General features: G+C 34.7%; 1 pseudogene; it reads left to right on the top strand.

The window, feature by feature from the left end:
• Nucleotides 1-236: 236 nt before the first annotated feature.
• LOC131042889 (actin-101-like) lies at nt 237-1,225 on the top strand (annotated as a pseudogene).
• The last annotated feature ends 16,352 nt before the right edge of the window (nt 1,226-17,577 follow it).

Raw genomic sequence — 17,577 nt, 5'->3', positions numbered from 1 at the left:
AAAACACCCCAACTCCTCGACATGGTTCCAATAAACATCAAAGCTCCTGACACTTCATTCAAGAGCCACGTGGTATATTAGAATTGGTGCAATGAAATTTATTTCACCATGGAACAATGTACAGACATGCTAGCCGACACACTTAGTATGAAAACTCAAAAAAAATTGGTGGATAGCTATCAATATGCAAATGATGTTGAGCAATTTTACTAATGTTGTAGTTCAAAATTGTCAGAATGGCTAAAATCAATGAAACCCAATCCCTTCACTATGACAATGAATTTGGAATGGTTAAGGCCGGATTCGCAAGAGATAATGCTCCTGGTGATGTTTACCCCAGTATTGTTAGAAGACCAAGGCATACTGGTGTGATGGTTGGTATGAGGGAGAAGGATTTATATTTTGAAGATGAAGCTCAATCCAAGAGGGGTATTTTGACTCTCAAATACCCCATTGAGCATAACATTGTGACCAATTGGGATGATATGGAGAAGATTTCACATCATGCATTCTTCCATGAGCTCTAAGTCACCTTGGATGAGCATCATGTTCATCTCACTGAAGCACAACTCAACTCCAAGGAAAATTGGGAGAAAATGACACAGATAACGTGCCTGCCATTTATATCACAATTTAGGGAGTGCTTTCTTTGAATGCAAATAGATGAACAATTGGTATTGTGTTGGATTCTAGTGATGGTTTTACACACACTATCCCAATCTATAAGGGATATTCTTTGCCTCATGCCATCCTCAAACAAAACATGGATACATTTTCACCAGAACAACAAAGAGAGAAAAATTTTCATGACATGAAAAAAGAATTGGCCTATGTGTCTCTTGACTATGAAAAAGAGTTGGAGACTGCAAAATTAGCTCTTCAATCAAAAAGAACTATGATCTTCATGATGGTCAGGTGATCAACATTGGTGTAGAAAGGTTTAGATGTACAGAGGTTTTTTTCCAACCATCTCTAATAGGAATGGAAGTTGCCGATGTCTATGTGACTACATACAATTCCATTATGAAGTGTGAGGTGGATATTCGTAAGACTTGTATGGAATGTTGTGCTCAGTGGTGGGTCCATATTGTTCCCTAGAATTGTAGATCAAATGTGTAAGGAAATTACTATATTAGCTCCCACTATACTCACAGGAAGAGGAAGAGAATTTATTTTTCTTTCCATAATGATTTTAAAAGAAATAGTTATGAAACTGAAAAGATAGATGGAAAGGTTTTTTTAAGTATGTAACAAAAAAATTGAGAATGGGGGGCAGTCAGTTTTCTTCTCAATCACAGTTTTTTCATATAGGGAAATGAGTCTGTGAACTAAATTTTGTATTGGGAGGTGAAGGAAATGTTAATAAAACTATGTGTTTATATATGTTTCCTTTAAATTGCAAATTCCTAAGTTTTTGTAATATTTTCTCATTGCAATTCCTATTATATGAAAATTATGTGGATTGTTATTTCTAAATATTTGAATTCAAATTGATTAATTTATTATGAAGATTCGTTACTCAACTTTTTCTTGTTTCTTATTCGTGGTTATGGGAGAGGGGAACTTTGTGTCATTTTTTTGCATTCACTTAATTCTAGATTTAACCTTTCACATCTATTTCATGGCCATGGGTAGATGGTAGTGTGCCTTTTCTAAGTTTTGGTTAAAAGTATACCATGTATTTCCGTTCCTGCCATAACTTTCGAAGGTAGTTGCGCCTTGTAAAACAAGCAGAGAGCACTTACAAATATCATTGCAAGACCGGTGTTTGTTCTCAACAAAATTTGAAGGTGGCTCCCTAAGGATGGAGGTTGGTGACTCTATGTTTAACTTGAAGATCTCTTGGTAGCAGAATTCTAGTGTATGTTATGGCTTTTCTTGTAGCCCAGCCATGGGGAGCTCAAATCAGAGCCTTGGCTTTGCCCCAATACTTAGCTTTTCCTGAAAGATCCAGAAAACATTTTCCAAGATTTTTTGGAGACAAAACACAAGATTCAGAAGATCATATTAAAGCATTCACTATTTCTTGTGGGATTCTTGGAGTGCAAGAAGATGACGTGTTTGTGGGGTTGTTTGTTGAAAGCCTCATTGGAGATGTAGTAGAATGGTTTCAGAATTTGGAGTAAGGATGCATTACTGATTGGTACAGTTTGAAGGTAAGGTTTCTTGAAATATTTAAACCTAAGGTTGATACTTATGAGTTATTTCTTAAATTATTTTAAATACAAAAGGAAGAGGATGAACCTATTAGGGACTTTGTTGAAAGATTCAATCAATGCCTTGAAAGGAATCCTTGGGAGTATCAACCAACTGAAAATAATCAGTTATGTGTGTTCATTGCTGCATTACATCCTAAAATTAAATTCTTGTTGAAGCATAAGAAGGTGCAAAATTTAGAAGATTCTCATAAAGAAACTATTTAAATAGAAGATGATGTGATTATACTTGGAATGAAATGCATAAATAAAAGTATAATAAAAGTCCTAGAATCTGAATTGTTTTTTCATAATTAGGATTTTTATTTAAAAAAGGAGCCTTTGCAAAAGAATCTTTTACAAAAGGAGCAAAGCCAATGACATCTATTTTTTCTTGTAAAAAACTAATGGTGTTTGATGAAACACATTTCCAAGCATCTTCTGTGATTGAAAATGAGGCATCTAACATTGCTAGAGTTTATTATTTACATGTTGATGAAGCTAATCCTTTTAAAATGTAGATGTCATTCAATTGAGAGAGTTGGCGACATGCCCAACTACAATCTCTACTTAATAGGGTTTTGATGATGAGAAATTAAACAAGAGTTTGTTGGAAAAATTATTTTTTTTGGATTTCAAGGCTTTCACATTTGAGATTTTTTATTTACTCCTAGCAAATGATTTTAATGAGGCAAACATAAAGAGACAACATAAAGAAGAAGTGTGTAGTCATGAACAATTAAAGGATGTATCTAATACTGATGTATAATCAAATTATGAATCATTTCAATGCATTTACAACCATGGTAATGAAGAACTGTTACATAATGAGTATTTAGAAAACTGTGAAGATGATGGAAAACATATTAAGGAAATCAATCATGCACCACCAATGAAATATCTCACATGCAATTTGATTTTGAGACATTCAAATTTAGTAATTAAGATTATGAAGACAAGCTATACTTAGAAGAATTCAACAATCATCCTGTACTAGAATATTTTTGTTTTAGAGATAAATTTGATGTTGCATTCTTTGAAGGTAGACATCTGGAATGTTCAAATTCAGATAAAAATGTTCCTATAGATCATCCTCGCATTCTTCATGAAGGTTTCCCTAATAGAGATCTGATTCATTATTCAAAGAATCATACAAAAGATGTTGTTATTCTTGGTAGATATTTAGATCAACTTACAGAACATGGTGTTAACACATTGTAGCTAGAAGTTCATAATGCAAAGTGGCTTTTTGGTTCCAATGTTTCTAAAAAGCTTTTACATGACATTATTATTGGAACCCTTCTTATAATAGTTGCAAGCTGGTAGTTGGGAATGATTATTTTTATTCATCAATCATTGTTCTGCACCGACAGATACTTCTCTCAACATGTTAATAGGTTCATGTGAGCAATCTAAAGCTTTCTTGAGGTAGGGGCTTTCGACCCTGTAAATAATTGTAAATAAGTTTTTTTTTTGGGTGTGTTGTAGGCTTTCCAATTTTGGCTTTTTGGTTCTTGCTCGGTTCCCCTCCATCCTTGGCAGAGAAGCTCCATGTTCTTCTACTACCTCCTAAATTTGTAGCCCAATGAATAAGGAACTAGTCCTCATTTAAGTCTAGATTCTCTTCATCCTATTCAGACCTCATACCTCTTCAAATCCTATTGTTACCCTGAATTTAAAAAAATTGGTCCTCCTTAAAACCAAAGTTATGGTCCAAATTTTGTACTTAGTCAAACCCATCTTTTCATTCTTCATTATCGGTCAGTCTGATATTTATTGAACCCATTGTTGGTATTTTGGATATGTTGATATGTTTTTGTCATTGATGTCAACACTTATCAACTCCAGTTAGCCTACTGGCACTTGGAGAATTGGTAATGTTCACCGGTAAGAAAGTGACTCATGCACAGTCACTAGTATCTTAATCAACAACAAGATATATTGTTCATCGACACTTGGAATAACATGGAAAACACTTGGTTATGTTGAAGACATCATTTGGACACTTTGTCTTGGAGATTTGTTCATTGGTATATTCGTGTTTGCATATTTGCAATTACTAGCAAATAGGTGCAGGATAAACACCGGTAGGCTTATCTATTCCAAATCAACACGACATGCTATGGAGATGATTTATTATTATTATAAATGCATTAAGCCAACATGTTGAATCAGATATTGCATTGGTATTGATTTACTTGTAAATTGTTTTATTGTAATATCTTTTGTAAAGCCGACCTATATATTTTGGTCCTAGGCTTTGGTATATATGTAAGATCTTATTTGTAAGATCGATATGCAATTGGGAAAAATATTTGTAATAAGGTATATGCGAGAATAAGTAGAGCTATACATGCAGACATCGTTTGAAGGTTGAAGGAGGATTTTGTGAAGACATATCATAACTAAACCTGTACTGAATCCAGCATATGAAGATGCTATTTTGAGCAGTACAACATTATTGAATTTAACCATCTAATTGTAGTCAATGTGACTCCCATTTGTGTTTGAGTAGTGATTTCTAGGCGCTTGGCCTTTCTGCATGTGCAGACCCCCTATTGTATACACATACTATCTATAGTAGTATCATCTGATTGTGGGTAAGGTTTCCCACTATGGTTTTTCCCCTTACAGGGTTTCCATGTACAAATATTGGTGTTATGTGTTGTAGATATTATTGTCTTTCTATTTCATGCATTAATCTTTAACAGTACAACAAATAACTGATAAACTGTCTACCGACATTAAGTTTGGTTTCCTAGTATTAAGCATTAAGTTTGGTTAAGTTGTTTTTGGTTTGAATTTATTTGACAACTGATTCACCCCCCCCCCTCTCAGTTGTCTTCGGGACCTAACACTCTTGTACCCTGTCATTGTCATGGTTCAATAGTTCTAAAATCTACCAAATCCTTGAATTTGTTCCATAATTTTAAAATCCAACAAAGGCCTGATACTTAATCCTTAGTGGTTGATTAAAGTAATGTGAGAGTTTGATGTGGCAATGTTATGGTCCTAAGGAGTTATCAGGCCCACAAAGGAAAATAAATTGATTATATTGATTTTGGCATCTTTGTTTCATTAAGAAACTATCATCGACATATAATTAAAATTTTGAACCAAGCTTCATAATTCTACATCACATAAAGAATGCAACATAATCGACAATGTAGATCAACCATTTGCCAAAAATCTTAATGAAAGTTTGAATAAACCATAAATAATGTACATGGACTATTTACCGGAATTCATTAAAATTAATGTACTCTCATGGAATGCCACAATCTTGAAATATGCAGTTGAAGATTTGAGTTGGGTCTCTGATAGGTTCATAAACAATAGGAATACCCATAAATGCATTGAAATTTGACTTATTAAAAAAACATCAAGATAGTGTGTAGTCGACTCATTTAGCAACTCTGGAACCAAATTTTAGTAGGTATGTAAGTTTGAGTTTTTCCTGATTAGCTGACAACATTCTTGTTTCGTTATAAAAACACCCCAACTCTCCAACATGGTTCTAATAAACATAAAATCTCTCAACACTTCATTCAAGAGCCAAAGGGTACACTTAGAATTAGTGCGATAAAAATTATTTCACCATGGAATTAAGTACAAACATGCTAGCCAACACACTCTTTGCGAAAACTCAAAAAATGTTGACAGATAGTTATCAATTTGCAAAAGATATTGAGAAATTTTATAGATGTTGTAGTTGAATTTTTTAGAATGGCTGAAACTGATGAAACCCAATCCCTTCTCTGCAATAATGAATTTGGAATTGTTAAGGCTAGATTTGTAGGAGATGATGCTCCTTGATATATTTACCCTAGTATTTTTGGAAGACTGAGACATATCAGTGTGATGGTTGGTATGGGGCAAAAGGATATATGTTGGAGATGAAGCTTAGTCCAAGAGGAGTATTTTGACTCTCAAATACCCCATTGAGCATAACATTGTGACCAAGTGGCATGATATGGAGAAGATCTGGCATCATACATTCTTCCATAAGCTCCAAGTTTCCCCAGATGAGCATCATGTTGTGCTATGTAAATGTGCTATCAAAGTTTGTAAAAACGCGGCTCTATCTTGTGAATGCGTGACTCTATTTCTTTTCCAACAAGTTTTGAGTTTTTCACCAGGATGATTATTTTTCTGCTTTGATTTGAAAATGTTTTGGAAACACCATAGACACAATGTTTTGAAATCAAAATGCACAGAAAAGTACAATTCCTATGGTAGGTCAGGACATTAGTTGTTGAATCTCACATGGGTTTCCCCAAGGCTACACTATTCAAAGTGGATACTTAGATGCTTTACCCCACTGGCTCCACCCTCGACACTCACTTCTCTAGGGAAGCCAAGCATCAACTCCCATGAAAACTCCTCATGGAAAACTTTGTATCTCTACTAAGAACTGTATGTATGTGAGCCGCTTCAGAGGTCCGACCTCCTGCACCAGCAACTAGAAGGATTTGGGCATCTACACAAAAGAGTTTTTAGTTAAGGCATCTGGTTGAATGGCCATACATGTGACATGTTATGATCCATTAAGGAAGGCCTCCCATCCTATATAGGTTGTGTTCTACAGGGTTTATGGGGAGTCATAATGTTGGTATGGACTAATCAACACTCATTGCCTATAAATTTTTCTACAAACATGATTTATTTATAGTGGATCAGAAGAGCTTGGCCTTAGCCCATTTCCACTTGGGTCATTCCCTCTCACCGAGCCTTAAGGGCTACTTAGGAGCCAAGCCCTCTAAAGGTTACACATTCTAAAAAGCGGGTCTAGTTTTCTGATCACCTGGTGGAGGCGAGAGCATAATAACCTACCACTTTGTGTAAACACGGTAAACAAAGGTTAATTTTAAACCCCTAAAAATTGATATAAGTGCAACTAATTTAAAGAAGACACAAATGCAAGTTGGATGTTGTAAATTGACCTCCTAGTTAAGCTATGTGAAGCAAGGATGGTGAATTAAAAAACCCCTAGTTAAACTAAATGTGATAAATTCATGAGAAATACCCTACAAAAGCACAAGTTAGCGGTTTTGAAATTTTTAGGTCTTTGACAGTCAAATCTGCAAAAAGTATTAGTTAATAGACTATGAAAAAATAAAATTTTACAAAGTATCTGAGTGAATGTGCTAAAAGAACATATGCATGACCAAAAACTATAAATGTGTTGCCTAAATCAATGAATGTGCAACTCTGAGCAGTGTATGCATGATCTTGTAGTGCATATGTATGAAAACTATTTAAATGTGTGATCAAAAGCAGTAAATGTGCTATTAAACTAGACAAATGCAATGCTAAATCTAATAAATGTGTTGCCAAAAGAAACAAATGTGTGAAAATCTTACAAATATGTTGCTAAACTACATGAATGCGTGAAACTGCTAAATTGTGAGAAAAAGATAGGATAATAGAAAGTGTGAGGCCTGAGCCACACGATAAGCACCAAAGTGTGTCAACTTGGAATTTTTACTTCAGAATATACCTGCAACTTGTTAGTTTTCAACAATAATAAAGCTAAAAGCTACATGAACTCCAAATTTAACCAATGACACAAATAAAGGAGTACAAAACTTAAAAGCTTATACCTCTATCCTCCTGTCTCATTGTGTCCTATCACCATTTGAACTTGGTTGCATGTGTTTTTCTCTTAGACATGCATTATGGTTGCTTCCAAGATGAAAATGATGAATAGACTGATAACTAGATATTGATATGATAAGCTAAATGATTATGAAAAAGCTATATGTTCAAATGATTAACATCAAATACCAAAGGCACACTGCAAATTGCTAAAATGCTTGGATATTCCAAACTCACGTGAATGCAAGATAACTCCTAGATGACTATTAGCTCTCAAAAATGCTTAGGAAATTCCTTTTTATAGACTTTCAGGAGCAAAAATCCCATGTGGTAGATATCAACAGTTGAGATTGAATCCTGTAGATTGGATGGCTATGTAAAGATTGGTTGGAATGTGAGAGATAAAAGTGGAAAATGTTCCTCCTACACCTCCAGGATGGAGGAAGAAGTGGAAGGAGAAGCCAAGTGTCAAAAGGCTAACCTTGACTAGAGTTGAAGACCTGAGAGAATATAGGATAGTTGGAGAAGATTTAGGGATATGAGGACAAGTGGACTCAACTCCCTCCAAAGATGTAGGAAGGTTGGAGGAAATATAGGATTGGTTGAGAAATGTGTGTACGTACACATTCTTTTATTTATGAATTGGAAGTTGAAGATAAGTGATCAATTAATATTAAAAAAATATATTAATATCATTAGCCACATAATTGATGAGTTGGCAAAAGAGAAAGTGATGTGGAGATGAGATGAGTTGGATTTGGAGATTAAATAATTAAGAAATTATTTAATTGATGAGAATATAGAAAAATTGGATAAAGGATTGATTAAATATTAGATATTTAATAAGATTGAATTAGAAGAATGATTGAATGAATTAAATTAATTAAACTTTTCAATTTAACAATTTAATAGAAGAATAAACATGAAAGTGAATTAAATAAATTAATCTTTTTCAAATTAATTATTTAATAGAAGAATAAACATTAAATAAATAATAAATATTTATTTGATTATTCATAGCCAATTTTGAGTGTATACATTTTGCCCCTCTTTAAAATGACGTTGAAACAACATTATTTTAAAGAATAAAATCAAGTCTCGATATTTCCCCCATCGGCGATGAAATGCTGATTACGTGCCCCCTCGAGAGATTGATTGTGAAATGTTGAATTTTTTTGAGTTGAGTGACGAATCTCACAATAAAATTATGAAAAGATTTGATTAAAAACCCTTGCAAATAAATTTATTTTGAAAAAAAAAAACTTACCACCTCTCTCCTCTATTAATAAAAATTAATTACCCTTCCAATAAATCAAAAATATAATTGTATAATTCACGTTGGGCCCATTTTGACTTCATTTTCCATTTTCCTTTTGGAGAAATTTGAGGAGAGCTGACTTGGAGTGTTGAGCTAGTAGGATGGTGGTCCCTTACGAGCAGCATTGATTCAAGAGAGTTTGTAGATATTAGCAACCCACATTGTATGGACCCTTGATAGGCACCCCTATTTTTCCTTGTCATACAATTTTTCTCATGATTTTCACATATTTTAGGTTAGCTTCAAATTTTTCTTTTTTTTATTTTATTTTATTTCGAACCCTTTTTTCGTGCATTTGTTTGATGTTTTAGCACATTTACATGTTTTGTTAGCGCTTCCATTTTTCTCACGCTATGTTGGGCTGCACATATGGTTGTTTAGCATTTTTGTTTAAAGTTTTCATGCTTTTGTCCTTTTTGGTCACACATACCCTTGTTATTGCGCATTTGCTATGTTTGGTCGCACTTTTTTGCATTTCGGTAGTGCATTTACTCTATTTTAGCACTTTCATTAAATGCAGTCACGCATCCATGTTTTGCTAGTGCATTTGTTGATATTAGGGCATTTTTTATGTTTTGAGATGTCATAGTCAATCTGATTGATGATGATTTTGATTCGATGTTGATATAGATAGATGAATTTGATTACATTTGATGATAGATAACCATGATTGATGGTTTTAGATTGGAGAGGACCTCTAAGAGGCCGGTTTAGTCTCTAATGAAGAGCTGATAGATTGATAACTTGATTTGCTGATAGATAGGATAGATGATTGACTTAGATAAGCTTCTTAGATTAAACAGGAGAAGTTAAATGTCCTCCAGTGTCAGGAGAAGTTCTCGACCATGCATCATTTAGTACCTAAGTTGACTACATCACATACCAGACATATAGATATTTGTGGTCTATGACATCTCCTGTACATGCCTGATATTAGGCATAACAGGGCTTTATTGACAGCTTTGGTAGAGAGGTGGCACAATGACCACAACACTTTTCATCTGTCAAGCGACGAGATTAGTGTTACCCTTGAGGATGTTTATAGGATTCTCCATATTCTTATTAATGGTGAGCTCGTCTAGTATGGTTATCATGAGATGGGAGGCACTGCAACATTGAAGACCATTTTTGGTGATGAGTCTATTGATGGTCCAGAGGTCAGAAGGGAGGATATGTTGATGCATTATGACACTCTCCCTTGCGTTTTGGCTGGATTAGTTGGTGGGTTGCTCTGCCCAGATAGGAGATCTCATGGATTGACAGTTGGTTGGGGTAGGGTTATTTAGAGTATGATGGAGCATCATATGAGATTTTCTTGGGGAGTCTACATGCTTTCTCATTTGTATCATGATCTTCATCAGGTTGTGTATGATGAAGCTATGAGTTTGTCCACTGGTTGCACTCTTTTACAGGTATGGTGTTGGGAACACATACCCATCACTCGACCAGTTCATGATCAAGTTTGAGGAGATGGTCAACCATATGTGTACCTATACTATGGCATACTTACCCAACATAAGATGGGCAAGCTTGAGTACTAGCGATGGGTGTTAGACATGATGGATTTAGTTGTCTAGAGACCATATGTTGATTGTGAGCCATGGTTTGATGATGCTCTGTCATTACCTATGATCATGCAAAGCATGTATTTGATTAGTTATACCCCATTTATTGTTGAGAGGTACCTTATTTAGCAGATATACAGGTAGTTTGGTAGGCCATAGGGTGTCACCTTATATGCTCGATCATACAAGGACATGCAATATTGGGGCCCTTCTCTTTCCTTTGATGCAACATATGTAGAGTTAGTAGCCATGCCCTTATTCCCTTTGATTTATGACCACATGTTTTGGAAGTCAGGACTACTAAGGAGTATGCTAGATATTTGGCAACACATCCTTTTCCTCACATTATAGATTGAGTTGATCCACCACCTAGCTTAGGAGATGAGGATGAGGACTTTGATGACCCTATAGTAAGGAGGAGGAGATGGAGGCAAGAGAGGACAGCTCAGGAAGAAGTAGTAGGGATGAGGGAAATGATGGCCAAGGAGGGAGGAGATGAAGATGGGCCAGAGTCCGAGGAGGACATTTTGGATGGATTAGGAGACGTCTTCCACCACCTATTAGAGGTAGCAATGTAGGCAGGGTTGGAGGGCGAGGTAGACCATTATTACTTAGTCTAGGCACAGGTGGTGGTCGATATGGTGGAAGAGATGGAGACCAGGGATGCAGGAGATGGGGTAAAGGTACACCAATTGAATTTGGTCAGATTGTTCCTGATCCAGGTGTACTAGCAGCACATGGGGGATTTGATGAGGAGTCTAAGGAGGATCCCAAGGACACTATACCATTGATTAAGTGCATGATTATTGGATTTGAAAAGATACCGGCTCCAACAAGTGGTGACATAGGTGAGGGATGGGTGGGTGGGGATGAAGAGTTGATACAGGATATGCCAGAGGCTTAGGATTAGGATGAGATGGGTCAGCTAAGACCATAGGTTGTACAACTCACAACTTAGGTTCAAGCTCTCACTTTTGAGAGGGATACCACCATACATGAGCGGGACACTACCATTGAGAGATATGGTTGGGAAGATAGCACACTAGAGCAGATTCGGTAGTTTGGCTCAGGTTCTCTCTTAGGTGATACAGTTAGATCCTTGATTCACACTAGGAAGGAGATTTCATAGTGGCATGGGTTATATGAGAGTGTGGTTCCTCCCAGTTAGAGAGAAGGCAACTATGTCTCCACATAGTGATTGGGCAGGTAGGGCCAAATAGAGAGTGGTGGTGTCATGGGACCACCTCATTGAGACAGAGATGTGGATCCTGTGGTAGGACCATCAAGTGGGGCACATCCTTCTCGATAGAGACATACTAATTCTAGTGGTAGTGCCACATGATTTGAGACTTGATTGTATTCTTATTGTATCATGGGACTTTGTACATTTTTTATTATTTTTGTTGATATCCTTGTATACTTGGATAGTTTATGATTTATGATGATATACAGACATGGACTCTATATGATGATGCTTTGATTTATGATGCAAACTATTGAGATTATGTTCTAATGATTTTATACTTGATGATCTAATTGAAGACTACACATGATCTATATGATGATGTTTCTATATGCCATGCATTATATGATGATGATTCTATACTTGTTCTTCTTTTTTGATGTATTCATTGATGATGATGACATGTTTATATGACATGATTTGATTTATAAGATTCTTATAATGATGTTATGTTGAGATACTTTGTAATGTACATGTGATGCCTATTGATGATGTATATGTATATATGATGATATAGATGATGTGTATAGATGAGATGATGCTTATAAATGAAATGGTTGTGATTTTAATGAAAATGGTGAAAATGATACTAAATGTTTATAATGATGATATGATGAAATGTTGCAAATGCAAATTAATTTAAATGCAAATGAACCTAATGGATTAATGTACCTAATATAATTTACAATGATTGATGATTTAATGAAATGCACCTAATGCAATTAATAATGAGATGATTTTTAGAGAATGTAAATGAATCTAAATGAATGAATGCAAATGATTCTAATATGATTAAATGAAAATGCCAATGTTTTTGTTTGTCCAAGTATACTCAGTCATTATTTCAACTATTGATCTTGAATGATAAGGATGCTTATAATGCAAATGAAAATACAATAGAAATGCAAAGACCTAAATGATATTGACATCTTTTCAGCATTTTGGAATAGTGCTTAAATTCGTCATTGAGATTTTAAATTGTTGTAAGAAAATACAAGCACCTTGATAATAAAGATTCAAGATGACCTAAGTACTTCTTACATGGATTTTGATATAGTAAGTAAATACAAGCATCTAGGTATAAGGAATCAAGATGAACTGAGTACTTCTTGCATAATAGACAAGGATTATCCCCTTTCATATATGACTTGGAACGTCCTCAATGATCTTTTGCTGATCATGTCCTTAGACAAGTACATACATTACTAAGAGTTAAATCACAAACAAAAGACAAAGAAAATAATCATACCCCATCAAATCTCCTCTACTCTTGGACATCATTGAGTTGCATAGGGTACATGATTAGCAAAAAACAAGATACAAACATTGATTCAGGTATGTCACATATACGTTCTCAAAAGTAGATATAATCATCCTGATCAAACAATTGTTGATATATATTATCACTTGCTTGTTGAATCTCCAAATTCTGAGTTACATGATTCAATTTTGTTTACATCCTGATTTTTCTTTGTTGTTTTATTGCTTGTCATTTGTTTTCGAAATCCAAATTATTTTTGGTTTTTCTAAGCTTTCTGATGTTTTTGGATTTTCTAGATTTTAAATGTTTTTGGATTTCCTAGATTTTAAAACATATTACTCCAGCTAATTTTTGGATTTTGCCCCTAGCTAAAAAAAAACTTTATTATGGATGTACAATAATGATCTAAACCATGGTGGGATACGATGCAGATAAGTGTTCAGATAAACAAGTACAATGACTATGCTAAGTATGTCCATGTTTGATAAGCTTTGTGAGTTGTATATTTCTGCTAATGGCTTAGGTCAAATGGATGTGAAAGAAAAGGCGAACTTATAGATAGAAGAGCCAACTATTAGATAGCACCTTTTGTCAGGTTTTCACCATCTAAATTTATTGCATTTTTTGATATATTTGATTTTTTTTCATTGTTTTTACTATTTTCATTTGTTTTTGTATTTTTTGCTTTTTAGGGATTTTCTCTTTTATATTGTTTTTTTATTTTATTTTGCTTCTTTTACACTTTTTATGGAATTTTGCTGATATTTAAGGCATATAACTTCTTGAGATGCATGGTGTTGATAGGTTCATTGAATAATTCACCCTCTAGTGTAGACAATCTATATGCTCCTGATCCATATGTTGCTACCACAACAAAAGGACCCAACCAATTTGGCTCAAATTTGCCCTTTTTTTCTCTATCCTGCTGGTTGCATGGATTTTTCTCAGAATGAGATCTCCTATCTGAAATAATCTTGGCTTCACTTTGTGATTGTATCTTCTCTCTATTCTTTGTTGATATACCTTCAAGTGATCTGAAGCATTTTGGGGACATTCTTGTATCAGTTCTAATTCTTGTAGCCTAGAGACTCTTTGTTCTTCTTCTGGGATGTCCCTTCAATGACACACGTAGAGAAGGTATCTCTACTTCAACTAGTAAGATTTATTCTTATCCATACATAAGGTAATACAGAGTTTCCTCCATTGGTGTACGAATACTACTGTGATATGCCTATAGAGTAGGGTTCAACTGAATGTGCCAGTCCCTACCAACCTCATTGATTATCTTCTTCAGAATCTTGAGGATTGTTTTATTTGATGCCTCAGCTTGACCATTTCCTTAGGGATAATATGGTGTTGTGAACCTATGTTGGATCTAGAATCACTCACATAGTTCTTTCACATCTCGGTTTTTGCATTCAGAAGGTTGAAGAAAAAATATTATTGCCTTGTCATGTTAGATCATTTTGAATAGTGACAGTAATATGGATTGATATGTTTGTGGAATCAGTTAGAAAATGTCTAAAATATCATAGTACATCTATTCATGTTGATGGAAGTGTTTAGGAAGTCTTATCTACAGTGATTTGTCAGGATAAGTGGTGGACAACTAAGAGGAGGGGGGTTGAATCAGTTGTCAACAAAGTATATTAATCAAACCACTTTATAACCTTTAACCAGAGCACATAAACATTGAATACTAAAATAGCTAAAATAGATACCGGTAAGAAATAAAACTTAAGAATGAAACAAAGAATTAAAAAATGTAACCATACCACATAACACCATGATTTGTATGATGGAAAACCCAGTAAAGGGAAAAACCATGGTGGGAATCCTACCCCCAGTCAGATGATAATTTTGTAGAAAGTATGTGATACAATAAGGGGCCTACACATGTAGGAAGGCACACTACCTAGAGCATACTTCACATTACAAAGGAGTCTCACTGACTACATAGAGGCTATAAGCACCTCAATATAATTGGAAAACAATCTAGAAGAATGAATTATTAGAGATAGGATCTACCATGCCTGATTACAATCCTAGTTAAGCTCAATATCGGAGGCCTTTGACCTCTTACATAAACCCAATTTGATCACCTATGATCAACCAAATCTCCTTCGTATATGATATTTCATTCCACGACCATGACCATTACATTTCCATTCCCATGATCTACAATGAGATCTTACATCAATCTATACAAACCCTAAGGCCTAAACCAATTAGGTTGGCCACCTAAAAGATATCACAATAATATCATTACATATATCCACATTACAATGATATGCCATGTCGGCTTTAGACCAAAACAACATTAATCAATCCATAAATCATCCTAGTAATGTTTAGAGAACACATTAACATGATACCGGTCCATAACCTAGATAGGTACTGGACCTAATTTGGGTCCACCAAGCCAAAGTGATGTCTCTAATCAATCGAGGCACGAACAATGTTCACCTTTTGCATCCTAAATTCCATCTAGAAGCCGCACCAACACCACTTGTGCATCCGATCACCAAGTCAATACCAATTGACCAAAACATACTTGAGAAACATGTAACACATCAAACCAAACATATTTCATTGATCTAAACATGTTGATAGTATCCAACCGATAGTCCGTTCTATTGGTAACACAAGTTCTTCTACCAGTAACCAACCATAATAGCTAGTGTTGACATCAATGACAAAACATCAATGCAACACATAATCAATTCCTTCATATTGCCAACATGATTGAGGTATGTTACACAGATAATGAGCTTGGCCAAGTAAGCTATTTTGATCTACATTTTTTCATGCTTGGGATTTATGAATTACATATTTAAAGGAGAGTATGTATATACATATTTTATCAGTTTCTATAGTTTTCAAAATTATGGCACAACGAAACATAATGATTTCTTTGTTAATATAGTTACTATGTTATTAGCTAACCTAGTTTGTGTTCTAGAGAGATCCAATAGAGGTTTACTCTGTGCATAGTGCTAGATATTAAGCTTGGATGTCCTTTGAAACCAAATAGATCCTTAGTGGGACCTACAAGATATTTTATCTTGTGTCTAACAACATGTAAGCCTTTCTAGGCAAGAACTATTACACGTTTGACATGGTTGACTTGCACATATGTTGTAGCATGTGTGCCCACTTGAGATTACACATGGACAACCTTTGGGACTAGATAAGCTACTTTATGGAGTGTGTGGAATGTTATTTTGTTTTGAGTAGGATGTGGGATAATTGGAATAAATGTTTACTTTTAAATGTTTTGTGTGGCTAACTCAAAAAAGGTTAATCATGTGTTGGGATAAATTACGATTGTAATTGCAATTTTAATACATATGTAGGTGTCTTAGATTAATTTCTAAGTGTACTTTGAGGTAAAATTTTAATACCATGCAAATTTGAGAATGACGTAGACTGTAGTATTGTAATTTATGTGCACCATTATTATAACATCATATGTTGTGTAGGAGAGTGTTTGGAAGGTGATTAGATCATATACAAGCTATGTATTGAAGTTGAATGTCTTATATTGATGTCATTATTATTGTTCAGATTGAAGTTCTAGGTTTTTAGTTGATGATCAGGTTTGGGCATAAGAGATTGGTGTCTCTAATGGGTTGGTTCTTCCAAGTATATTAGATGTATTGGTGTCCCTGGTAGGCTGGTTCCTACTCAATTGTTATAAGTGATCCATTATTTTATGAGGCTAAATTTGGGAAATAGATCTAAGAAACTATTCTTATTATGGTTTTTCTCATCTTGGTTTTCCATGTATATCTAGTGTTTATTGTGTGAATGTACATTGGTTAATGTGTTGGCATTGCATGAAGATTGCATTGAAGAAGTATAGTGTTTTAATTAATGTCAATAGAAATTGGTAATGAAGCAGTAAACCAACCAGTAATGAAGTAGTAAAGAAACCGGCAAGGAAGCAGTGAAGATCAACTGGTAACCCTAATCGATAAAACTTGGAGATCGGCTGTGATGATCTATGACCGAATGATGGTCAATGATGAAGATGCCACATAAGCATGTTTCACGTGATGAGTTTTGAAAAGGTTTTGGCACATAAAGATAATCATTTTTCTTGGGAATGATCAAATGCATAGTACGAAGTAAAAAATGTGTGATGAGTTACAAGATTCAAAATGCGGTGATCCAGGAGTGGTTGTAGATGCCTAGAAGAATGTAATGTTGATTGCATGTAATCTAACGATCAAGATTGAACCAATGTGTTTGTAATCTCTATAAGAATTGTAGGGTTTGTGCTATGTTACCGACCTAATGTATTTTCTTATAAGGTCTATGATTTGATTCAATGAATTGTTAGCAATTTGATAGAGTGTGGAAGTGATTGTTGCCGAACCAGGAGGTATGTCTGC

This window comes from Cryptomeria japonica, chromosome 1, assembly GCF_030272615.1.
Source record: "Cryptomeria japonica chromosome 1, Sugi_1.0, whole genome shotgun sequence".
Taxonomy (NCBI): Eukaryota; Viridiplantae; Streptophyta; class Pinopsida; order Cupressales; family Cupressaceae; genus Cryptomeria; species Cryptomeria japonica.
Note: the sequence above shows the minus strand (reverse complement) of the source record. Positions and strands in the feature narration are given on the sequence as shown.